This window comes from Mobula birostris, chromosome 20, assembly GCF_030028105.1.
Source record: "Mobula birostris isolate sMobBir1 chromosome 20, sMobBir1.hap1, whole genome shotgun sequence".
NCBI lineage: Eukaryota > Metazoa > Chordata > Chondrichthyes > Myliobatiformes > Myliobatidae > Mobula > Mobula birostris.
In genome coordinates this window covers 65,660,943-65,688,634 of record NC_092389.1, presented here as the reverse complement: position 1 = coordinate 65,688,634, position 27,692 = coordinate 65,660,943, and the positions used below count along the sequence as shown (strand labels likewise).

The 27,692-nt window shown below is 43.1% G+C and overlaps 1 protein-coding gene and 1 long non-coding RNA gene across 2 annotated transcripts in view; both read right to left on the bottom strand.

Annotated features, from left to right (window-relative positions):
• The window catches only part of LOC140185051 (uncharacterized), a 783,302-nt gene that overhangs the window by 587,770 nt on the left and 167,840 nt on the right, over positions 1-27,692 (bottom strand). The window lies entirely within an intron of this gene.
• On the bottom strand, positions 8,564-10,658 carry LOC140185419 (uncharacterized). Its single transcript, XR_011882625.1, has 2 exons — positions 10,286-10,658; positions 8,564-10,165 (listed from the first exon to the last, which is right to left on the bottom strand). It is a non-coding gene; the product is annotated as an uncharacterized lncRNA (long non-coding RNA).

Below are 27,692 nucleotides of genomic sequence, written 5' to 3'. Positions count from 1 at the left end.
CTGAGTGAGATGAGTGGATACACGGTCCACCTGGTCACCGATCTGCGTGACGTGAGCAGACACGGAACGGCGGTTCTCCATGACCTCCCGGAGGAGATGGTCGTGCTGTCCCAGTAGGGAACCATGTCTGGCGTAGGCATACATATGCATAGAACAGTACAGCACATTACAGGCCCTTCGGCCCACAAAGTTATGCAGACCCTCAAACCCTGCCTCTCACGTAACCCCTCCAACTTAAATTCCTCCACATACCTGTCTAGCATTCTCTTAATCTTCACGAGTGTATCTGCCTCCACCACTGACTCAGGCAGTGTATTCCACGCACCAACCCCTCCCTGAGTAAAGACCCTTCCGCTAATATCTTCCTTGAACTTCACACCCCTTACCTTAAAGCCATGTCCTTTTGTATTCAGTAGTGGTACATTAGGGAAGAGGCGCTGGCTATCCACTCTGTCTATTCCTCTTACTATCATGTACACCTCTATCATGTCTCCCTTCATCCTCCTTCTCTCCAAAGAGTAAAGCCCTAGCTCCCGTAATCTCTGATCATAATGCATACTCTCTAAACCAGGCAGCATCCTGGTAAATCTCCTCCTTACCCTTTCCAATGCTTCCACATCCTCCCTACAGTGAGGCGACCAGAACTAGACACAGTACTCCAAGTGTGGCCTAACCAGAGTTTTAAAGAGCTGCATCATTACATCGCAACTCTTAAACTCTATCCCTCGACTTATGAAAGCTAACACCCCATAAACTTTCTTAACTATCCTATCTACCTTTGAGGCAACTTTCAGGGATCTGTGAACATGTACCCCGAGATCCCTCTGCTCCTCCAGACTACCAAGTATCCTGCCATTTACTTTGTACTCTGCATTGGAGTTTGTCTTTACAAAGTGTACCACCTCACACTTCTCCGGGTTGAACTCCATCTGCCACTTCTCAGCCCACTTCTGCATCCTATTAATGTCTTTCTGCAACCTTCGACAATCCTCTACACTATCTACAACACCACCAACCTTTGTGTCATCTGCAAACTTGCCAACCCACCCTTCTACCCCCACATCCAGGTCGTTAATAAAAATCACGAAAAATAGAGGTCCCAGAACAGATCCTTGTGGGACACCACTAGTCACAATCCTCCAATCTGAATGTACTCCTTCCACCATGACCCTCTGCCTTCTGCAGGCAAGCCAATTCTAATTCGCCCTGGCCAAACTTCCCTGGATACCATGCCTTCTAACTTTCTGAATAAGCCTACCGTGTGGAACCTTGTCAAATGCCTTACTAAAATCCATATAGATCACATCCACTGCACTACCCTCATCTATATGCCTGGTCGCCTCCTCAAAGAACTCTATCAGGCTTGTTAGATATGATCTGCCTTTCACAAAGCCATGCTGACTGTCCCTGATCAGACCATGATTCTCTAAATTCCTATAGATCCTATCTCTAAGAATCTTTTCTAACAGCTTTCCCACCACAGACGTAAGGCTCACTGGTCTATAATTACCCGGACTATCCCTACCAAATTTTTTGAACGAGGGGACAACATTCGCCACCCTCCAATCCTCCGGTACCATTCCCGTGGACAAGGAGGACATAAAGATCCTAGCCAGAAGCTCAGCAGTCTCTTCTCTCACCCCGTGGAGCAGCCTGGGGAATATTCCGTCAGGCCCCGGGGATTTATCTATCCTAATGTATTTTAACAATTCCAACACCTCCTCTCCCTTGATATCAACATGCTCCAGAACATCAACCTCACTCATATTGCCCTCACCATCATCAAGTTCCCTCTTATTGGTGAATACCGAAGAGAAGTATTCGTTGAGGACGTCACTCACTTCCACAGCCTCCAGGCACATCTTCCCACCTTTATCTCCAATCGGTCCTACCTTCACTCCTGTCATCCTTTTTTTCTTAACATAATTGAAGAATGCCTTGGGGTTTTCCTTTACCCTACTCTCCAAGGCCTTCTCATGCCCCCTTCTTGCTCTTCTCAGCCCCTTCTTAAACTCCTTTCTTGCTTCCCTATATTCCTCAATAGACCCATCTGATCCTTGCTTCCTAAACCTCATGTATGCTGCCTTCTTCCACCTGACTAGATTTTCCACGTCACTTGTCACCCATGGTTCCTTTACCCTACGATTCTTTATCTTCCTCACTGGGACAAATTTATTCCTAACATCCCGCAAGAGATCTCTAAACATCCACCACATGTCCATAGTACATTTCCCCGCAAAAACTCATCCCAATTCACACCCGCAAGTTCTAGTCTTATAGCCTCATAATTTGCCTTTCACCAATTAAAACAATTCCTGTCTTCTCTGATTCTATCCTTTTCCATGGTAATGTTAAAGGCCAGGGAGCGGTGGTCACTGTCCCCCAGATGCTCACCCACTGAGAGATCTGTGACCTGACCCGGTTCATTACCTAGTACTAGATCTAGTTTGGCATTCCCTATGGTCGTCCTGTCTACATACTGTGACAGGAATCCGTCCTGGACACACTTAACAAATTCTGCCCCATCTAAACCCTTGGAACTTAAAGGTGCCAATCAATATTAGGCAAGTTAAAGTCACCCATGATAACAACCCTGTTATTTTTGTACCTTTCCAAAATCTGCCTCCCAATCTGCTCCTCTGTAATCTCTGCTGTTATTAGGGGGCATATAAGAATACCTCCAACAGAGTAAATGCTCCCTTCTTGTTCCCGACTTCCACCCATATTGACTCAAAAGAGGATCCTGCTACATTACCCACCCTTTCTGTAGCTGTAATAGTATCCCTGACCAGTAATGCCACCCCTACTCACATTTTTCCGCCCTGTCTATCCCTTTTAAAGCACTGAAATCCAGAAATATTGAGAATCCATTCCTGCCCTGGTGCCAGCCAAGTCGCTGTAATGGCCACTACATCATAATTCCATGTATGTATCCAAGCTCTCAGTTCATCACCTTTGTTCCTGATGCTTCTTGAATTGAGGTACACACATTTCAGCCCTTCTACCTTACTGTCTTTACACTGTTTATTCTGCTTCTCTTCCCTCAAAGCCTCTCTGTATGTTAGATCTGGCTTTACTCCATGCACTTCTTTCACTGCTGTATCGCTTGTGGTCCCATCCCCCTCGCAAATTAGTTTAAACCCTCCCGAACCATGCTAGCAAACCTACCTGCCAGGATATTGCTCCCGCTCAAGTTCAGGTGCAAACCATCCAATCTGTACAGGCCCCACCTTCACCAGAAGAGATCCCAATGATCTAAAAATCTAAAACCGTGTTCCCTGCACCAACTCCTCAGCCACGCATTCAACTGCCACCTCCTCCAATTCTTACCATCACTGTCACGTAGCACTGGCAGTAATCCTGAGAACGCTACCCTTGAGGTCCTGTTCTTCAGCATTCTGCATAATTCCTGAAACTCACACTTGAGGACCTCATCCCTCTTCCTGCCTATGTCGTTGGTCCCAACGTGTATCACGACTTCTGGTTGCTTTCCCTCTCGTACCAGGATGTCGTGCACCCGGTCAGAGACATCCCAGACCCTGGCACCCGGGAGGCAACAAACCATGCGGGTGTCCTTCTCACGTCCACAAAATCTCCTGTCTGCTCCCCTGACTATAGAGTCTCCAATGACTACAGCTCTCCTCTTCTCCGTCCCACCCTTCTGCACCACAGGGTCAGACTCAGTGCCGGAGGCCCTGCCACCGTAGCTCACACCTGGTCGGTCGTCCCCGCCAACAGTATCGATGACTGAAATAAAACATTTGTTCGCTAGAATGGCGCGTGGGGGAATTGTTCTGGAACAAAACGGAGTCATGACATCTGATAATGAAATGCAAAAACCTTTTTCCCCACTGAACCGAGTCTCACCAAGATTTTCCAGTTCCAGTGTTTTGAAAAATATTACTGATAAGCTCCATCAGTTGGACCCCAGACCGCAAGAAACAAGCGAAGGAGCTAATCGACAAGCATGGAAATGTATTTTGTGACATTTTGAAATGGTGCACATATGCAGTGCGTCACGTCGTTATAAATTCAGTCCAGCCCATGAAACAGCATCTTTATAGAGTGAACCTTGAGAAAAGTAAAATGGTTGAGCAAGAAATTAGAAACTAGAAAGAACAAGGAAGGAGAATGGATGACTGTATTGATAGAGTGGGGAAGGCTAAATACCTTACAAAGATTGACCTGTTAAAAGGATGCTGGGGTGTTTCTTTAGCAGAGAGGGCTAAAGAGATATCAGCATTTGGGACACCATCTGGACCGTATGAACACAATGTTTTACCCTTCGGGATGAAAAATGCACCAGGGACATTTCAAAGAATGATCAATCCTGTGATTGGAGGTTTAGAAAACACAGAGGCTTTTATCAATGATTGACAGGCCTGGAATGACACATGGGAAGAGCATATTGCAGCAGTAGAAAAACTATACGACAGACTTTCCAAGGCCAATCTTACGGTGACCTTTTATAAGAGTGAAATTGATCATGCTACTGTTATTTATCTTGACTATGTAGTAGGCCAGGGTCAACTGGCTCCTGTTCAGGCCAAGGTTCAAGCTGTTGCTGAGGTTCCTGTTCTGACCGGCAAGAAAGCTTTAAGAAGGTTTATAGGAATGGTTGGGTACTATCGTAAGTTTTGTAAGAAATTTGCTGACATCGCCCTCCCCCTAACAAAATTCCCAGGGAAGAGTGAAAGATTTGTCTGGAATGACTTTTGCCAGGAGGCATTTGAACATCTGAAAACCATCCTGTGTTATCATCCTCTGCTCAAAGCAGCTGATTTTTTGAAACCATTCTCGATAGCAACCGATGCTAGTTACGAAGCTGTTGGGGCGGTACTGTTACAGAAGGGTGTGGATAATATTGAACATCCAGTAGCTTATTTCTCAAAGAAATTCTCAGGGAAATTATTCAACTGTTGAAAAGGAATTGTTAGCACTTATTCTGGCTTTACAACATTTTAAGGTCTATGTTCAGAGACCTCAAAATCTGCCTGTTGCCCAGAGACCGCTTGTGGTTTACATGGACTATAATCCGTTGGTGTTTCGAACTAAGATGAAGGATAAGAATAGAAGGTTGTTAATTTGGAGTCTGATATTGCAAGAATGTGACTTAAAAAAACAAGCATGTGAACGTACTGACAATATTACAGCTGATTGTTTATCCAGATGTTAAGTTGGAAACTGTACAGATTTTTGCTCTGTCATCTGATGGATCAACATGTATTGTTTCAAACTCTGTAATGTACATTTAGACGAAAATAAGATGCCTTTGTCAATTTTTTTTCTCTCTCTGAAGAAAGGGGTGTGACGGGGTCCTATAAATTGTGCTTGTTTACCCCTATGAACTGTGCTTTTGAAAGAGAGAGAGAGAGTTATTTAACAACGACATGTGCTTTTGAAAGAGGCAGAGAGACGCAGACTGCTCACAGGTTGTTTGTACTTTCTTCAAGGACATCGCCTGCTTATATTCTTCCACAGACAGAGAAGGGCGGAGTTATTTGAGAGACAGTCGGCGCTCAGCACGGGAAGATAAAATAGAAGGTCAGATGATATAGACCTCAGATACATGTTTTGGACACTGAATGAGCTCTGTTGTGCCCGCAGAAAAAGCGGGTTTTTGGAGGAACGATCAGTGGCTCTTGCGGTGAAAAGAAAAGGCAGTGACCGGTGGGGAGCTGTCCATGTGTCCACCCTTGCCTGGCTGATAGCTCCACCACAGAAAACCGGTCCCCATTGTTGAAGTCACAGTCGGTGACTATTAAAGGATTTCGGAGGGCAAAGGGAAGATCCACGGCGTCAGCTCACCTGAAGATTCAAATCCCTCTCTCTCTCTCTCTCTCTCTCTCTCCATCACTACTCAACTCAATACCACGGACTGAACTGAACTGAACTTTACTCATCATCGTAAGACAGTATCTCCTTGCCCCCAAACTTGTACGTGACAGGTGGAAGAGATATCGGACTGGAAGTGGGGAATCTAATAGAGGACAGATGGGCAGCGCCTCCGTCTGGTGATCCACCCTCTTTTAATTCTTCTATTGTCTTCTTTACTTCACCCTACACCCTCCTTCCGGTTGAACCTATCACCTTGTGTTTCTCCCTCTCATCCCCACAGCCTCTAAGCCTGATTCCTCATCTTTATTCCACCAGCCCTGCTGGTTTCCCATCTATGTACTCCCTTTCATAGATACTGCATAGCCTGCTGAGTTCCTCCAGCAATATTGTGTGTGTTACTAGTTACCCTGCCACTCCTTCTCTTCTTGCCTGCCCATCACCTTTCTCTGATTCTAGTAATCCTTCCTTTCGTCAGTATTCCACTCTACTCTCCTATTAGATTCGTTCTTCTGCAGCTCGTGAACTTTTCCAACTCTCATCTCCCAGCTTCCGATTTCAATTCCATCCCCACCCACTAACATTGCCCCTCATCTACCAACTACCAACTTCAACTTCGACCACTTCCCTCAATTTATCATTCTAGCATCTATCCCCGTCCTTTACGGTGCTGATGAAGTGTCATTTTACAAAACGTTGACGGGGGTCTGTTAACTGTCGTGTTGTCCACAGCGGACATGTCATTGCGGCTGGACACCACCAGGCGGGAGTGTTGTTCACAGCGGACCTGTCTTTGTGGCAGGACTCACCCGGTAGGCGTGTTGTCCATTGCGGTCCGGTCATGCGGCTGGACACCACCAGGTGGGAGTGTTATCAACAAGGGACCGGCCATTGCGGCGGAAAACCTCCAAGTGAGTCCCGTCCACAGAGGACCTGCCATTCCGGTAGGACACCACTAGGTGGCAGTGTTATCTACAGGGGACCGGCAATTGCGGCAGAAAACCGCCAGGTGAGAATGCTGTCACAGAGGCCCTGCCATTCCGGCAGGACACCACTAGGTGGGAGTGTTATCAACAAGGGACTGGCCATTGCGGCAGGAAACCTCCAGGTGAGAGCCCCGTCCACAGAGGACCTGCCATTCCGGCAGGTCACCACTAGGTGGGAAAATTGCCCACAGAATGTACTGGAGGAACTCACGGATGAAGCAGCGTCCATGGAAATGAATCAACAGTTGACATTTCGATCTGAAACCATTTTTTAGGGTGGGAAATAAAGGAGGAAGGCGAGGCAGCAGAAAGAGGATAGACAGGAAGTGATTGGTGAAATCCGTTGAGTGGGAAGATAAAGAGCTGGAGAGCAAGGCATCTGGTTTGAGAGGAGAGGTTGGGCCATGGGAGAAAGAGAAGTAGGAGTGGGAAAAGTAGTTAATATGCAGATGAGAAAAGGAGGTAAGAGCCAGAGTGGTGGGGGGGAGGGTGGAGATGAGGGGAGGGGGAAGGGTAAAGTTTACTGGAAGAAGAAATCGATACTCATCCCACCTGGTTGGAGGTTATATAATGAAAATGTAAGGTGTTGTTCTTCCACCCGCAGGTTGGCATCATGATGGCATAAGAGGAAGTCATGGAACGATATGTTGGAATGGAAATGAAGATAGGAATGAAATTGTTTGGGCACAGGGGAGTTCCACTTTTGTCAGATGAAAAGGAAGTGCTGGACAGAGCAATTTCCCCAATTTACGCCAGGTCTCACCGATGTGGAGGAGCTGCATCAGGAGCACTGGATACAATGGACAAGTGTTGCCTCACCTGGAAGAATCTCTTTGGGTGATGAATAGAGTAAGGGAGATGAATGGACGGGTGTAGTATTTCTCTCTGTTCCAGGGATAGGTGCCAGGAGGAACAACAGTGGAGAAGGACAAATGGATGGAACAATCTCTGTAGAAACTGGAAAGTGGTGGGTGGTAAATATGTGTTCAGAGCACAAGACACTGGAACAGAATCAGGTCATTCGGCCCATCGAGTCTGCTCCTTTATTTCATCAAGGCTGACCAATTTCCCTCCCGAACCCATTCTTCTGCCCTCCTCCCGGGACAAAACATTCCCTAAGTAATCAAGAACCTGTCAGCTTCCGCCAAATTTACACTCTATAACCTGCAAACACAGCCCCCTGTGGCAACGAGTTCAACAGATTCACGGCCTACTGTTCTCAACCAGGCAATTATAGGCCGGTGAGACTGACATCAGAATTGCTAAATCTATTGGATGAGCTAAAGGCAACTCCTGCCAAATGGCCTCTGTCTGAAACGTCGAATGTACTCTTTTCCATAGATACTGCCTGGCCTGCTGAGTTCCTCCAGCATTGTGTCTGTGTGTTGCTCGGATTTCCAGCATCTGCAGATTTTCTCTTGTTTGTGACAATCGATTGCATTCATTTTTTACGGACAGGAAGGCTGGTTTAACATTTTATCTGCAACTGGACAGTTCAGTTTTGAACATTATGAGTGCGATGTTGTACTATGAATATGTTGACCACTGTGCTCGAAATGTTTTTGTTCTATTTGTATTGCTTCTCGTAAAATGTGTGAATAATTTGTGTTTCTGTTGTTGTGAATGTGGCTTTGTCATGTGTCTGTGATGATGTTGCCGGTATGTTTATCAGAGCAGCTGTGTTTAATGTCATTTTCTGTACACAACTGTAAAGGAAAAGAAAACAATTGTTACTCCGGATCTGATGCAACAATAAAAAAGGAAACACACAATGATAAAGAACAATAATAAAAATACAATAAATATAAATACATAGGATAGCTCATATACACAGATTGATTGTATGTCCTTAAAGTGACGCCTGGCTGTACATGAGGTGACTGACAGGAAATGATAAAGTAGTGGTGGTTGCGGGTGTGGAGGGGTGGGTTAATGGGAGGAGGTGTCAGTTACTGCTTCTTGGGGCGAATAACTGTTTTGAGTCTGGTGTGGATGCTAAGTTGCCTCCTCCATGATGGGATTGGGGCAAACAGTCCGTGAGTAGGGTGGGTGGGATCCTTCATGATGTTACTGACGTTTTAGGGCACCTTTTTGTATCCATCTCCCTGATGGTGGACAGGCTGATGTTTTGGACAGTTTGGACCACCAGTTCAGAGCCTTCCTGTCAGCCCTAGTGCAGTTTCCGTACCGTGCAGTGATGCAACGAGTTATTCTCCACTGCGCACCTGCAGATTGAAATGAGTGTGGATATACAGTGCACAGCCCAGCTCTCTGCAGCCTCCTCAGAAAGCGGAGGGTCGGTGAGTTTACTGTGACGGTGTAGGATGTGTTCTGGCACCATGAGAGTTTGAGACTGCTGACAGTTTCCACTGCCACGTCACTGATGTAAAGAGCGATGTGAGAGGTGCGAGTTCTCCCAAAGTCAATAACCATCTCCTTTATCCTGCTGACATTGAGGAAGAGGCATCAGGCTCAGCGCTCTTCCACCTCCTCTCTGTCGGCCATCTCACAGTTGTTGGCGATGAGCCCCTCACGTGTGGTGTCATAGGCGACCCTGACGGTGTGATTACTCGGGTGTTTGACTGTGGAGTCATGTGTGAGCAGAGTGTACAGTAACGGGCTCAGCACACAGCCGTGGGGACACCGTACTGAGGAGGACAGGAGACAAGAACTGTTGTACATCCTGACATCTGACGGATAGTGACATGAGGGGTTGTGTTTGGTATTTCAAATTCTTCTTTCTGTTCTTCACTCAATGACATCTCTGCTGATACACCCTCTGGACCATACGTAATGGATGTGTCCGGTTAAAGAAAGAGTTTCTGCTCTGTGTTCGGTAAGGACCAGTTGATAATAAATCAGTTGAGATAGTTCAGTATACAGGGTGGTAGAATGTAAATGCATCAGAGGTTTACATGTCAGAAGAAGGTGTCGTAGATAATCAGCGTCGCTGCGCAGTTCAAGACTGTCTGTACCTCGAGAGCAGAGCTGTCCTGCAAGTCTATTCCAGCAGAAGACTCCCATGTGTCCTGGAAACGGAAAATAAAGTCAGTTAAAGTGTATCCCGCTGTCTGTCTGCACCTGGTGACATTTACAAAATCACTATGCTGACGTGCTGTCCCATCAGTGGCAGCCTTCCACAGTCCCTTTAACCACGTTTCCATGGTAACATTATTAATGTCATTAATGGTTCGTGTCCAATCTCCCTCTCTTCGTCCGTGGAGTTCAAAAGCTCTTTCTACTGCACGTCACGCTGGGGTTCGAGCTCTTTGTTCTGTCGTCTGCTAACATTAAAACTCCATCCAGAATCCTGGATCCGGGCTGGACTCGGGCTGTCTTAGACTCTACAGGCGGGGATATAAGAACATACAAAGATAAGAAATAGGAGCAGGGGTCGGCCATCTGGCCCAAGGAGCCTACTGCACCACTCAATATGATCATGACTGGTGTGGCCAAGGACTCACCTTCACCTACCTGTCTTTTCTCCATAACCCTTAATTCCCATACGATTCAAAATCTATCCACCCTTGTCATAAATATATTTACTGTAGTTGTCTGTACTGCTTTATTGGGCAGAGAATTCTACAAATTCACCACTCCCTGGGAAAAGCAGTTCCGCCTTCATCTCCGTCCTAAACCTACTCCTCAGAATCTTGAGGCTATGTCCGCAAGTTCCAGTCTCACCTCCCAGTGGAAGCAACTTTCCTGCCTAAATCTTATCTATCCCTTTCATAACTTTATATGTTTCCATAAGACCTCATCTCATTCTTCTGAATTCCAGTGAATATGTCGCAGGTGTTTTAACCTCTGCCCACAGTCATTGTGCAAAACCATTTATTTTACCATGAGATCATAGAGAGCCCACATTTGTGGAACTCTGAGTTTGAGGAAAATCAGCTTGTGTTTGGATCCAGTAGCTGACAAGTGTATGTGTCCATATCAGAACAGAGGCGTTAGTTCAGAACGTTCTTTCCCAACCGTCCACACTTATCTCATCTGTACAGCTGTATTATCGCTCTACTGAGGGGCTGTGGTCAGCACAATAATCTTAGTACTGCAGACTTGCGACTGAATTGGATAAATACAGGCTGTCAAGTCACAAAGCTTTAACAGCACACCATTCTTTTTAACCCTCTCTTCCCCCTCACTCCCCTTCTCTGTCTGCCACCCTCACTTTCTCTCCATATCTCTGCCGCCACTCTGCACCCTCTGAATGAGAGGGAAATCAGCTTGTGTTTGCTTCCAGTAACAGACAAGTGTGTATGAACTCCTCAGAACAGAGCAGTTAATTCAAAACGTCCTTTCCCATCCGTCTACACTTATCTCATCTGTACAGCTGTATTATCCCTCTGCTGAGGGGTTGTGGTCAGCACAATGATCTTAGTTAACAGACTTGCAATTGGAATTGGATAAATGCCGGCCATGGAAAAAAATCATAAAGCTTTAACAGCACACAATTCTTTTAACCCTCTCTTCCCCCTCACTTCCCTTCTCTGTCTGCCACCCTGACCTTTCTCCATATCTCTCCCACCAATCTCCACCCTCTGAATGAGAGGGAAATCAGCTTGTATTTGGTTCCAGTAGCAGACAAGTGTGTATGAACTCCTCAGAACAGAGGAGTTAATTCAGAACATCCTTTCCCAACTGTCCACACTTATCTCATCTGTACAGCTGTATTATCGCTCTGCTGAGGGGTTGTGGTCAGCACAATGATCTTAGTTAACAGACTTGCAACTGAATTGGATAAATACCGGCCATCAAAAAAATTTAAAGCTTTAACAACACACAACACTTTTAACCCTCTCTTCCCCCTCCCTACCCATCTTTCTCTACATCTCTCCCCCCACCGACTCTCCCCCCACCCTTCCCCCACTCTCCACCCTCTGAGTTAGAGGGAGCTCAGCTTGAGTTCGGATCCAGTAGCAGACAAGTCTGTGTGACTTTATCAGAACTTGAATCCTAGGGGACCAATATCCTGGCGGGGAGATTTGCGAGGGCGACTGAGGTGACTTTAAACTAGAATGGTTGGGGGGTGGGAATCAAATTAAAGAGACTAGGAGAGAGCAGGCTAGCTCACAACAGGGAGGTGGGAACAAGTGCAGAGAGACAGAGGGGTGTAAAATGAGGGCAGAAGCAAGAAGTAGTAACATGAAAAGTGAAAGTGGCAGCCGGCAAATCCAGGGCAAAAATCAAAAAGGGACACTTTACAACATAATTGTCTAAGGGCTAAGAGTGTTGTAAAAGCAAGCCTGAATGCTTTGTGTGTCAATGCATTCATAACAAGGTGGATGAATTAAAAGTGCAGATTGTTATTAATGAATTTGATATATTTGGGATCACAGAAACATGGCTCCAGGGTGACCAAGGACGGGAGCTCAACGTTCAGGGATATTCAGCGTTGCTGGTTAGAGAGGAGATTAACGCAATAGAAAGGAAGGACATTAGCCGGGAAGATGTGGAATCGATATGGGGAGAGCTGCGTAATACTAAGGGGCAGAAAATGCTGGTGGGAGTTGTGCACAGGCCACCTAACAGTAGTAGTGAGGTTGGGGATGGCATTAAACAGGAAATTAGAAATGTGTGCAACAAAGGAACAGCAGTTATAATGGGTGATTTCAATCTACATATAGATTGGGTGAACCAAATTGATAAGGGTGCTGAGGAAGAGGATTTCTTGGAATGTATGCGGGATGGTTTTTTGAACCAACATATCGAGGAACCAACTAGAGAGCAGGCCATTCTAGACTGGGTATTGAGCAATGAGAAAGGATTAATTAGCAATCTTGTCGTGAGAGACCCCTTGGGTAAGAGTGGCCATAATATGGTGGAATTCTTCATTAAGATAGAGGGTGATATAGTTAATTCAGAAACAAAGGTTCTGAACTTAAAGAAGGGTAAATTTGAAGGTATGAGACATGAATTAGCTAAGATAGACTGGCAAATGATACTTAAAGGGTTGACGGTAGATATGCAATGGTAAGCATTTAAAGATCACCTGGATGAACGACAACAATTGTCCATCCCAGTTTGGCAAAAGAATAAATCAGGGAAGGTAGTGCACCCGTGGCTGACAAGGGAAATTAGGGATACTATCAATTCCAAAGAAGAAACATACAAATTAGCCAGAAAAAGCGGCTCACCTGAGGACTGGGAGAAATTCAGAGTCCAGCAGAAGAGGACAAAGGGCTTAATTAGGAAAGGGAATAAAGATTATAAGAGAAACCTGGCAGGGAACATAAAAACTGACTGTAATAGCTTTTATAGATATGTGAAAAGAAAAAAGATTGGTTAAGACAAATGTAGGTCCCTTACAGACAGAAACGGTTGAATTGATTATGGGGAACAAGGACATGGCAGACCAATTGAATAACTACTTTGGCTCTGTATTCACTAAGGAGAACATAAATAATCATCCGGAAATTGTAGGGGACAGAGGGTCTAGTGAGATGGAGGAACTGAGGGAAATACATGTTAGTAAGGAAGTGGTGTTAGGTAAATTGAAGGGATTAAATGCAGATAAATCCCCAGGGCCAGTTGCTCTGCATCTCAGAGTGCTTAAGGAAGTAGCACAAGAAATAGTGGATGCATTAGTGATTATTTTTCAAAACTCTTTAGAATCTGGACTAGTTCATGAGGATTGGAGGGTGGCAAATGTAACCCCGCTTTTTAAAAAAAGGAGGATAGAGAAACCGGGGAATTATAGATCGGTTAGCCTAACATCGCTAGTGGGGAAACTGCTGGAGTCAGTTATCAAAGATGTGATAACAGCACATTTGGAAAATGGTGAAATCATCGGACAAAGTCTGCATGGATTTATGAAAGGATAATCATGTCTGACGAATCTCATAGAACGTTTTGAGGATGTAACTAGTAGAGTGGAGAGGGGAGAACCAGTGGATGTGGTATATTTGGATTTTCAAAAGGCTTTTGACAAGGTCCCACACAGGAGATTAGTGTGCAAACTTAAAGCACACGGTATTGGGGGTGAGGTATTGATGTGGATTGAGAATTGGTTGGCAGACAGGAAGCAAAGAGTGGGAATAAACGGGACCTTTTCAGAATGGCAGGCGGTGACTAGTAGGGTAACGCAAGGCTCAGTGCTGGGACCCCAGTTGTTTACAATATATATTAATAACTTAGACGAGGGAATTAAATGCAGCATCTCCAAGTTTGCTGATGACACGAAGCTGGGCGGCAGTGTTAGCTGTGAGGAGGATGCTAAGAGGATGCAGGGTGACTTGGATAGGTTGGGTGAGTGGGCAAATACATGGCAGATGCAATGTAATGTGGATAAATGTGAGGTTATCCACTTTGGTGGCAAGAACAGGAAAACAGATTATTATCTGAATCGTGGCCGATTAGGAAAAGGGGAGGTGCAACGAGACCTGGGTGTCATTATACACCAGTCATTCAAAGTGGGCATGCAGGCACAACAGGCGGTGAAAAGGGCAAATGGTATACTGGCACTCATAGCAAGAGGGTTCGAGTACAGGAGCAGGGAGGTACTACTGCAGTTGTACAAGGCCTTGGTGAGACCACACCTGGAGTATTGTGTGCAGTTTTGGTCCCCTAATCTGAGGAAAGACATCCTTGCCATAGAGGGAGTACAAAGAAGGTTCACCAGATTGATTCCTGTGATGGCAAGACTTTCATATAATGAGTCTAGGCTCATACTCGTTGGAATTTAGAAGATTGAGAGGGGATCTTATTGAAACGTATAAAATCCTAAAGGGATTGGACAGGCTATATGCAGGAAGATTGTTCCTAATGTTGGGGAAGTCGAGAACGAGGTGTCACAGTTTGAGGATAAAGGGGAAGCCTTTTAGGACCGAGATTAGTAAAAACACAGAGAGTGGTGAATCTGTGGAATTCTCTGCCACAGGAAACAGTTGAGGCCAGTTCATTGGCTATATTTAAGAGGGAGTTAGATATGGTCTTGTGTCTAAAGGGATCAGGGGGTATTGAAAGAAGGCAGGTACAGGGTTCTGAGTTGGATGGTCAGCCATGATCATACAGAATGGCTGTGCAGTCTCGAAGGGCCGAATGGCTCACTCCTGCACCTAATTTCTATGTTTCTATGTTTCTGGAACAGAGGAGTTAATTCAGAATGTTCTTTCCCAACCGTCTACACTTATCTCATTTGTACAGCTGTATTATCGCTCTACTGAGGGATTGTAGTCACTACAATGACCTTAGTTCTGCAGACTTGCAACTGAATTGGATAAATACAGGCTATCGACGAAGTCACAAACTTTAACAGCACACATCTCTTTTAACCTTCTCTTCCCCACCCCCTCGCCTTCTCTCCATTCTCCTCCCTCTGATTACAGGGAAATCAGCTCATGTTTCTATCTAGGAAAAATCCACAAGGCCACAAAGCTTTAACAACACACAGCTCTTTTGATTTCATATTTCAAATGTTCTTCCACAAGGCTGATGACTTTAAATGCTTTGGCGCTGCCAGTTCAGAGAGCTGACACGTACGTCCTGTCACAGAGGAGGCACAGCACTGCTACTGCTTTAGAAGTTTTCACAAATTCAGCTTATCGTCTCAAACTCTGACAAACTTCGATAAATGCATGATAGACAGTATCCTGACTGGTTGCATCACAGCCGGGACAGAAACCGGTTCCCATGAACGGAAAAATCTACAGGAAGTATTGGACACCTCCCAGACAGCAAAAAAAAAAACAATTAGCACATCGACTAGAAGTGCTGCCACAAGAAAGCAGCATCAATGATAACACCCCCCACCCGCTCAGGCCACGCTCTCTTCCCGCTGCTGCCTTGGGGAAGGAGGTCCCACACGTATGGACACATTTTCCAGGCCTCTGCAGCTCATCGTCTCAGTATTATGAGTCTGTCGGTCTTTGTGTGTAGTTTATTTTTATTTTATTGCATTTTTCTGCTCTATAGTGGATGCCCGCAAGAAAATGAATATCATGGTTGCATACGGTTACGTATATGTACTTCCATAATAAGTTTTATTTCAAATTTGAGCAAAGGCACAAAAACATACAGACAACCATCCAAAGGCAGGATGAGACACAGACTCACAAACTCACACTCACATACTCACACACATGAACACACACACACTTACACACTCAGACTAACAGACTCACACATGCAAACGCACACACACAGTCTGACACACTCACACTCAGACAAACAGACACACTCAGTCACACACACTCACTCACACACACACACTCACTCACACAGATACACACACACACTGATCCACACGTGCTCGCGCAGAGAGGCACACATTGACATAAATGTGCACACAGGCCACGAGACTCACACAAAACACAGACAGACACACACATCGAGACACACACACGTGCATGTACAGACACATACAGTGGCATGCAGAAGTTTGGGCACCCCGGTCAAAATTTCTGTTACTTTGAATAGCTAATTGAGTAAAAGATGACCTGATTTCCAAAAGGCATAAAGTTAAAGATGACACATTTCTTTAACATTTTAAGCAAGAAATCTTTATTATTTCCATCTTTTACAGTTTTAAAATAACAAAAAAGGAAAAGGATCCAAACCAAAAGTTTGGGCACCCTGTATGGTCAGTACTTAGTAACACTCCCTTTGGCAAGTATCACAGCTTGTAAACGATTTCTGTAGCCTGTTAAGAGTCCTTCAATTCTCGTTTGGGGGATTTTCGTCCATTCCTCCTTGGAAAAATCTTCTAGTTGTGTGAGAGCCTTGGGCTGTCTTGCACGCACTGCTCTTTTGAGGTCGATCCCCAGATGCTCAATGCTGTTTTGGCCGGGGGACTGCGAGGGCCATGGCAAAACCTTCAGCTTGCGCCTCTTGACGTAGTCCATTGTGCATTTTGAGCTGTGTTTAGGATCATTATCCTGTTGTAGAAGCCATCCTCTTTTCACTTTCATCTTTTTTACAGACGGTGTGATGTTTGCTTCCAGAATTTGCTGGTATTTAATTGAATTCATTCTTCTGTCTAGCAGTGAAATGTTCCCCCTGCCATGGCTGCGACGCAAGCCCAAAGCATGATCGATCCACCCCTGTGCTTAACAGTCGGGGAGGGGTTCTATTCATGAAATTCTGCACCCTTTTTTCTCCAAACATACTTAGGCTCATTGCGGCCAAAATGTTCTATTTTAAATTCATCAGTCCACAGGACTTGTTTTCAAAAGTATCAGGCCTGTTGAGATGTTGCTTTGAAAAATTCTGACACTAAATTTGTAGTGAGGACGCAGGAAAGGTTTTCTTCTGATTACTCTTCATTCCAGAGTCTGCTAAATCTTCCTGAAGGTCTTTTGCAGTCAAAGGGTGGCTTTGATTTGCCTTTCTGGCAATCCTACTAGCAGTTCTCTCAGAAACTTTTCTTGGTCTTCCAGATCTCAACTTGACCTCCACCGTTCCGGTTAACTGCCATTTCTTAATTACATTCCCAGCTGAGGAAACGGCTACCTGAAAGCGCTTTGCTATCTTCTTATAGCCTTCTCCTGCTTTGTGGGCATCATTTAATATAATTTTCCGAGTGCTAGGCAGCTGCTCAGAGGAGCCCATGGCTGCTGATTGTTGGGACAAGGTTTGAGGAGTCAAGGTATTTATAAAGCATTGCAATTTGCATCACCTGGCCTTTCCTAACCATGACTGTGAACAAGCTATAGCCCTAACAAGCTAATTAAGTTCTAAGACCTTGGTAAAAGTTATCTGAGAGCTCAAATCTCTTGGGGTGCCCAAACTTTTGCATAGTGCTCCTCTCCTTTTTTTCCACTCTAAAATTGTGCAAAACAAACATAATACACTAATCTTGCTTAAAATATTGAAACGAATGTTTCAATTTTAACTTTAGGACTTCTGGAGATCAGTTCATCTTCTACCCACTTAACTATTCACAGTAACAGAAATTTTGACGGGGAACCTGAACTTTTGCGTGCCACTGTATACAGTACATACACACTGACACACATCAGTAGAAACAAACACGCACACAGACGCAAATACACATGCAGACGTCACAAGCATCCCGGCACGCAGAGGAGATACATCGGGACAGAAACACATGCATGCACACACAGACACAGGCACATACAGACACAAAGGGAGACACGAAAGTGTGCACCACAGACACATACACATGCACACTCAAACAACTTTCACATCTCCCTCTCCAGCTCGCCTCTGTGTTTTCTGTGCTTTCAATTTTCGATTTGTTTCATTCTTCTAAACTCTGCAAGTCCAGGCCTGGAGCCATCATTACGTTAGCAAAGCGTACAGACGCTGTGTCCTCTCGGGGCAAACTAAAGGTGATTTTTTTCCCTCTCTCTGCTGAATGTGTTTTATATGATCACAGACTCCAACAATTTCGAGGACTGCTGGTCCAGTGCACAAGTGAGCTGCTTATTTCGTCTCAAGAGAAGATCTTAGATCTGGAAAACCTGTTGGAATTCTTTGAAGAAATAACAAGCAGGATCGACAATGGAGAATCGGTTGATGCTGTGTATCTGGATTTTCAGAAGACCTTTGACAAGGTTTCCACAGAAGCGGCTAACTAACAAATTAAGAGCTCGGGGTATTACAGAGAACAGACGAGCATCGACAAAGCAGTGGCTGATTGGCAAGAGGCAAAGTGTGGGAATGAAGGGAGCCTTTTCTGTTTGGTTGCCGGTGACTATGAAGTTCCACAGGGATTTGTGTTGTGTCAATAATTTGGATGAATTGATTGTTTTGAGCAAAGTTTGCAGCCAATACGAAGATAGGTAAAGGGACAGATAGAGGAAACGGAGAGGTCACAGAAGCACTTGGACAGATTAAGAGAATGGGCAAAGAAGTGACAGATGAAATACAATGTCAGGAAATGTATGGTCATGACTTTGGTAGAAGAAATGAAAGGGTTGATATTTTCCCCAAATGGAGAGAAGACACAAACATTTGAGGATTAAAGGGATTTAGGAGTAATTGTACAGGATTCCCTGAAGCCAACTTGCAGTTTGAGTGTATGAAGAGGAAAGCAATATCAGCATTTAATTTCAAGAGAACTAGAATATAAAAGCAAGGATGCAATTGTGAGATTTTATAACTCACTGGTAAGGCCTCACTTGGAGGAATGTGGGCATTTTGAGCCCATTATCTTAGAGAGGATATGTTGAAACTGGACAGGGTTCAAATGAAGTTCAAGAAAATGATTCAAGGATTGAAAGGCTTGTCATATGAAGGGCTTTTGATGGCTCTGGGCCTGTATTCACTGGAATTCAGAAGAATGAGAGAGACCTAATTGAAAATTATCCAATGTTGCAAGGCCTGTGTAAAGGATGTGGGAGTGTCCTTTTGGAATGGAGATGAGGAAGAATTTCTTAAACCAGGGATTAGTGAATCTGTGAAATTCCTTGCTACAGCCAGGGGTGGAGGTCGTCATTATTAATATTTAAGGCAGAGGTTGATAGATACTTGACTGGTCAGGGCAAGAAGCGATACAGGGAGAAGGCAGGAGATTGGGGCTGAGAGGGATAATGAATCAGCCGTGTTGAAATTACGGTGCAGACTCGATGAGCCAACTGGCCTAATTATGCTCCTGTAACTTGTGGTCTCATAACAAACTCTCATTCAATGTCAGAAAGAGCATGGAGCTGATTATTAACTCTAGAAGGAGAAAACGGGAGGTCCATAAGCCAGTCCTGATCGGGGATCAAAGGTGGACAGGGTCACCAACCTGAAACCTTTGTAATCACCTTCAAGGGCGCTTCATCTCCTGTTATTAATATTTATTATTTATTTATTTATCTATTTTTCTTTTGTATTTGCATAGTTTGTTGGGTTTTTTTGCATATTGTTTGCTTTTTCTTTCGTCTGTACTATTAAGTGCAGTCGTTTATAGTTCTTTGATTTACTGAGTTTGCCAAGAGAAAAACGAATATCAGGATTGTACATGGTTACATATGTGTACTTTGATAATAAGCTCACTTTGTAAATTTTAAATTGTACATTTGAATTTGTGAATGTTTATGTCAAACACAGGATTGGGTTGTGAGCTCTGAAGGTTCACCACTGGCTGGGTGAATTATTTTGATCTGATCTGTATGGTCGTCCTGTCACTATGACTCCTCTTTAGGGGCACCCCAGTTTCTGGAAATATTCCTGAATCGAAATAGGAAGCTTCACATTTTCCGCTTCACTGTTTCCAGCGTGCGTGTGCGCGCGCGCCAACACACCCACACACACACACACACACACACACACACACACACACACACACACACACGCACGCACACACACACACACACACACACACACACACGCACACACAAACGGTGACAATCATAACAGAACCCAAAAAGAGCAGGGCGAGATGCCTGAACAAGTATCCGCTGATGGCGCTCAGATCTATTCTGATGAGGTGCTTTGAGGGGTTGGTGTTGACTAAAATCAACTCCTGTCTGTGCATGGACCTGGACCCACTGCAATTTGCCGATCACCACAATCTGTCTACAGCAGATGCAATCTCGCTGGCTCTCCACTCAGCCTTAGATCACCAGGACAATAGCAATACACATGTCAGGCTGCTGATTACAGCTCAGCGTTCAACACAATCAGACCCTCAATTGTAATCAACAAGCTCCAAACCCTGGGCCTCTGTAACTCCTTCTGCAACTGGATCCTCACCAGGAGACCACAGTCTGTGTGGATCAGAAATAACATCTCCTCCTTGCTGACAATCAACACTGACACACTTCAATCACAATATAATTTATTATTAACTTATCCTATTGAAAGAAATTTGCTTAAATTAAAAAGTGAATTTTATGTGTTTGAAGATAAAAGTAATAAGCTACTAGCATCCCGACTAAAAGCTGTTAGAGCTAAAAGACAAATTTTAAAAATTCGTAAGGAAATTGGCAGTTTAGCTTGTAACTATGAAGATATTAATAGATTTTTTCAAGACTATTACAGTGAACATTATAATTCTCTGTTTCCAGCTGATCCTTCTAAAATGAATGCCTTTCTACAAAAGATTGATTTTCCTAGAATGTCTGCTGAAGATCAACAAATTCTTGATACTCCTTCTATTGAAAGAAAAATTCAGAAAGCTAGTTTTTCAATGCAATCTGGTAAAGCTCCTGGACTAGATGGTTTTTCAGTAGGATTTTAGAAAAAAAAATGAAAATTTGCTTACTCCTTGGAAATGTTTAAAGATTCTTTTTTGTTAGGAGAGTTACCTTCTACATTTTATGAAGCTTCTATTTCTTTAATTCTTAAGAAAGATAAAGACCCTACGGATTGTGCTTCATGTAGACCTATCTCATTATTAAATGTGGATGCCAAAATTCTTTCAAAAATAATGACTAATCGGATGGAGAATATACTAGCTAAAATTATTTCTCAGGACCAAACACGTTTTATAAAAGGCCGTTATTCTTTTTCTAATACTCGGAGACTGTTAAATGTTATATACTCATCCCCTCCAAAACTCCCCAATGTGTTGTTTCTCTTGATGCTGAAAAGACATTTGACAGAGTTGAATGGACATATTTATTTAACGTTTTAGAGAAATTTAGCTTTGGTATAAATTTTAATAAGTGGATTAGAATGATATATAAAAACCCTATTGCCACTGCAATTACTAATAACTGTAGATCCCCCTTTTTTCAACTTTCACGGGGTACGAGACGAGGATGTCCGTTAAATCCTTTGTTATTTAATTTGGTGCTGGAACCTTTGGCTATTGTACTTCGTGAAGCTAAAGATATCCAAGGAACTTCGAGATATGGGATTATTCAAAAGTTTTCCCTTTATGCTGATTATCTCTTAGCTTATATTTCCAATCCTGAAGAATCTATTCCTAGTTTATTTGAAATTATTACATGAATTTGGAAAGATTTCGGGATATAAATTAAACCTGCATAAAAGTGAATTATTTCCTGTAAATGATTCTGCTTTTATATATGTTGATATTCCTTTTAAAGTTACGGATTCTTTTAAATATTTAGGGATTATCATCACTAAAAATAATGGAGACCTTTATAGAGCTAATTTAGTTCCTTTAGTGTATTTTATGCAGCAATTATTTTCTTGATGGAAGCCTCTTACACTTTCGTTAGTTGGTCAAATTCATGCAGTAAAAATGATGATCATACCAAAATTTTTGTATGTATTTCAAAATATTCCTATTTTTTTAACTAAGAAGTTTTTTTTTTTTTAGCAGGTTGACTCTATTATTTCATCTTTTGTTTGGAATAATAAAAGACCAAGAATTGGAAAATGTCATTTTCAAAAATTAGAAAGGATGGAGGTCTTCCTTTGCCTAATTTAAGAATGTATTATTGGGCGGTTAATATACGCTATGCGTGTTCTTGGTTGTATTGGACCAATAGAAATGAACGCCCACCACGAGTTGACTTGGAATTGGAAGCTGTGAAACAATTTTACTTAAGTTCGTAATTAGGAGCTTCTTTACCTGTACAACTAGTCAAAATTTCTATTTTAAATATTAATCCTATGATTAAGCAGTCATTACGAATTTGGTACCAGTTTCGTAAGTTTTTTAATCTTAAACAAATTAACCTTCTTAGTTTGAACTGGTCAACTTTGAACTTGGACTGGTCAAAGAACACTGAGGCTGTCTACAAGAATGGTCAGAGCTGTCTCTATTTCCTGAGGAGAGTGTAGTCCTTTAATATCTGCCGGACGAAGCTGAGAATGTTCTACGAGTCTGTGGTAGCCAGTGCGATCATGTTTGCTGTTGTGTGCTGGGGCAGCAGACTGAGGGTATCAGACACCAACAGAATCAACAAACTCATTCGTAAGGCCAGTAATGTTGTGGGGATGGAAGTGGACTCTCTGACGGTGGTGTCTGAAAAGAGGATACTGTCCAAGTTGCATGCTATTTAATGATTTATCGTGCAACTGTAACGAAAACCAATTTTCCCCGGAATCAATAAAGTATGACTAGGACTATGACTATTTAGTATTAATTTATCGAAACTATTTATTTAAACCTTCACTTAGTGATCCTACGTTTTCTCATTGGAGGAATAAAGGAATTTATTCCTTTATGGATTTGCTTCAGGAAGACCGATTGATGTGCTTTGAGAAAATAGTAACTACATACTCTCTTTCATACTCAACCTTTTTGCTATATCTTCAGGTAAGACATTTTTTTATAAGAGTATTTAAGTAATTTTCCATATATACAAGATTATGATCTGTTAGACAGTATTTTTAAATTCAACCCTTTAGTGAAAGGTTTTATAGGGAAAATTTATAATTTACTATTCCAACAGGATAATTATTCTCTATTTAAGATTAAGCAAGCTTGGGACACGGATCTTAACATGACCTTGATAGCAGAGGATTGGTTGCGAATTTGGAAGTTGGTTCATTCTTCTTCGATTTGCGCAGGCCATTCTTTGATTCAATTTAAAATTCTATATATCGTTATTAATTGACAAAGGAGAGACTAGTGGAAGCCTGTGACTAGTGGTGTGCCACAGGGATCAGTGCTGGGTCCATTGTTATTTGTCATCTATATCAATGATCTGGATGATAATGTGGTAAATTGGATCAGCAAGTTTGCTGATGATACAAACATTGGAGGTGTACTAGACAGTGAGGAAGGTTTTCACAGCCTGCAGAGGGACCCCATAGTCTGTAGTCTCCAGTCTCTCTCAGCTCTATAGTCTATAGTCTCCAGTCTTTGTCACCCCATAGTCTATAGTCTCCAGTCTCTGTCACCTCTATAGTGTATAGTGCCTAGTCTCTGTCACCCTTATACTCTATCGTCTGATAACACACTCACCCCCATATAGCATAATCTCCAGCCTCTTTCACTTCTACTCTGTACTGTACGCAGTCCCTGCCACCACTATACTCTATCGCCTCCAGTCTCTGTCCAAACTACAGTGTATATTCAGAGGACATCACTGTATGACAGTAGGACACGCGCCGTAATCAGTCTGGAATACCGACTGACAGAAGGGGAAATGGGGGTGCGGACGCCAGTGGTGGACAAATAAACATGCTGGTGAGGGTTCAGCAGAGGGTTGTCAGGGTGAACACCTGAATCGTTACGATAGTCAGCTTTGTGAGGCAACGGGCAAAGAGGGTCGGAGATCCTTGGAGAGCCCATTGGTTGTTTCTTGCCCCGTATAATTGAAGTAATTTTACTGACTTTGCAGGAACCTGCAAACTACTAACATTCGCTCACCTGCCTGCTGGAATATAGACACATTTACCAGACTCAGAAAAGGCAAAGAAATGCATTTGAACTCCATTAAAGCTTACAATCGCACAGCATTGTAGCTACAGAGTCGATCACATAACTTAACCAGACGTTTCACTCCTCTCTTCAGCTCCTCCCTGAATTTCCTCTGTGACAGAGTGTAGATACACGTGTTGGTGCAGGTACAGAGATATTGTAACATGATCCCAAACTGCTGCAGGATGTAAGGCGGGGTATTCAAATATCTGTCGGTGTAAGAGTAATTCTGAAATTGCCAGTTTATATTATATACAATAATGGGGATCCACAACAATATGAAATTGGCGGAGAGAGCGAACAACAAAATTATCGACTTTCTCCGGTTCTCCGCCTCTGGATCATTCTTTTTCTCTCTGCTGCTCCTAAGCCCCCGGCGAACTCTGTTTGCCGCGATAATATGACTGACTGTTAAAGCATTAAAAAGCAGAATCAAACAGATCGGCAATAAAGGTGTAGTGACAGTGTTAAACAACTGGTACGCTTTCCACCTTGGTAAAATAAGGTAATCTTTTCCGAAAATGCATCGCCAGGGTATATTATCAGTGATAAAGAGAGGTTCTACCGCAAAGTACAATGGAACATCCTTTGCACAACTTCCTAAACCCACGATTACTATCATAATAGTCGCTGTCCTCTCGGTGCAGTACCGTTTCCGCAGCCTTTGACTGCAGATTGCAAGACAACGATCGAACGTGAAAGCCACCGTGAGCCAAACAGAACAGTCCATGGTTGCGACATTCAGGGTAAGCGTCACGGCGCAAATTGGTGTAATGAGCAAAGGAAGAGCATAAATATAAATATTATTGATCTCACAGAGTACAACAGCAAAAATAACACCCATTAAATCAGCTGCTGCCATTCCCACCAGGTAACGGGAGATGCATTTAGAGAGTCCGCAGTTTCCCAGAGACAGGATCACAATCGCCACTAAATTAACTGCAAGGAAGCAAGGAAGAGTTAGTTTGACGCGCACACACCCTGATCATTTTTACTTGATATACATACATAGAAATGTGTTGAATCGGAATGAGAGAAACTCAGACACCTGATCATTTGACGGGTCAGGCGGGCTTCACTTCCAAAAATTGGAAATGTTGTTTGTTCCAGCTCCGTCATTGTCCTTCGAATGGATAATAATGACTGGCCCGAGAAACAGTTGAGCCGCAACTTTCCAGTTGACAGTGGGGTTTCAATGGGTGGCTATTCCACCCACTCATCCGGACAACTGAGAGTGCTAAAGGTATTTTATAATGCAGGAATAAAATTGACTCAGAGAGATTGTTTCTTCTGAAATAACAGTTTTGAGTGGAGTTGCAGCAGAGCAAAATGCATGATTTAATGTGCAGGTGGCAAATAAACTTGACTCTTTTACATTGCGACCAAGATATAACAAAGATTTGTGCTCCCTCATGTTGTATGATGAAAGTAAGAATTAAAATAAATCTTATCTAAATCAAACCCGGCCAAAGAAGGAGACACCGTAAAATGAAAGAGTATTTCAGGTTGTTATGGCTATATCAAAGACATTTCGATAAATAAATAGAAAAAGAATGACCTTTCTCGTTACATTAAGACGGAAAGGATAAAAAATGGTTATGGCAGAAAAAACGGGAAGTTTGCAAAGAGGGCGGCAGCGAAGCTGAAGATTTATATTCGTTTTAGTAAACGTTTCAGTTTCTATTTTGATAGACAATCAAATTCAGAATAATGCGTGCTGGTAAAGTTGGAAGTTCGAGTAAGGTAAAATGCTAGAACAATATCAATGTTAATATTGACAAAATCATCGGGCATGAGAAACGAGTAACAATTCTGTAGAAAAAGAAAGAATAAAATAAAATATATATTTAAACATGAACAAGCTTAAAACACTCATCAGATGAGGCACCATCTGTAACAAATTTCACAAGAAAAAAGCACATACATATAGTAGGAGACAACTCCAGTTAACTTACCAGGGATACCAATCGCTGCTAGTACAGGATAGTAGATACTTGCGATGTAGTAAATTGCTGGATATCCCATTTTCTGTGTGAAATGGTGATCAGTTGAAAATAGTCCAACTGCCAATATCCACTGGTGATTGTTTGCTTTGCAAGCTCTTATACAGGAGAGAAAAGTGCACTCTGACAATTAATCATACCACGTGGTTAGTCACATCAGAGACAGTCCACTGAACAAACAATTGAGGTTTGTTTCCATTTATATGAATTGTGTAATCGTGAAATGAAGATCGCTCCCTCGGGAGAATCACAAAATAACAATTACGTTTAATTTTGTTCATTCTCACCTTGTAACGAGAACATTGAACATTCTCCGTCTATGACATAGGGTTCGTGCGTTTCAAATAAAATAATCCTTATTCTCAATATGTTTACATCGTGTACTATCACTGTCAAATAATCATCAATTGCAACGATAGGCGAAGCGCATTGAGATTCTGTGGTGAAGAAATTACATTTAGTTTGGTTGTTTAATTCAACAATTATTTCCCGCAAGAGGAATGTTCAGACCTCCTTTTTCCTGTCAGATTGATTTGCTGTCACAATAATGGCCAATTTCGATGAGAAATAATTTCATAAACAATTAGATTAGTTATGTATCCCGAAGACAAACTCCACAACTAAACTAATATGGAAGAAGGAGGTCATCGGTGACTAATGTAAGGGGTTAATTTCGTAAAAGTATCTTTAAAAAATAGATAGATAGAATACCAATTTTTTCAGGCATAGGACTGCATTCTTTAAGAGCAAGTACTCGGATTTCCCCACTACCATACCGATCCATTTCCCCTCTCTCCACTGACACTCTGCGCCATTTCTTGCAGGTGTGTTATTTTCATACATTGCTGACTGTACTGTGCTCTTTTTTTTCAGAAACATAGAAGAATAGAAAATCTACAGCACAATACAGGCCCTTCGGTTCACAAAGTTGTATCGAACATGTCCCTACCTTAGAAATTACTAGGGTTACCCACAGCCCTCTGTTTTTTAAGCTCCATGCACCTATCTAAAAGTCTCTTAAAAAGACCCTATCGTATCGGCATCCACCACCGCCGCCGGCAGTCCATTCCACGCACTCACAGCTCTCTGCGTAAAAAAAAAAACTTACCACTGACGTCTCCTCTGTACCTGCTCCTTAGAACCTTAAACGTCTGTCCTCTTGTGGCAACCATTTCAGCCCTGGGAAAAAGTCTCTGACTATCCACCCGACCAATGCCTCTCATCATCTTGTACACCTGTATCAGGTCACCTCTCATCTTCCGTCGCTCCAAGGAGAGAAGGCCGTGTTCACTCAACGTGTTTTCAAAAGGCTTGCTCCCCAATTCAGGCACCATACTTGTAAATCGCCTCTGCACCCTTTCTATGGCTTCCACATCCCTCCTGTACAGAGGCGACCAGAACTGAGCACAGTACTCCAAGTGGCGTCTGACCGGGGTCCTACATAGCTGCAACATTGCCTTTGGGCTCTTAAATTCAATTCCACGATTAATGAAGGCCAATACACCGTATGATTTCTTAACCACAGAGTCAACCTGTGCAGAACTTTGAACGTCCTATGGACTCTAACCACAAGATCCCTCTGATCTTCCACACTGCCAAGAGTCACATCCTCAAAAAAATCAATCAGGC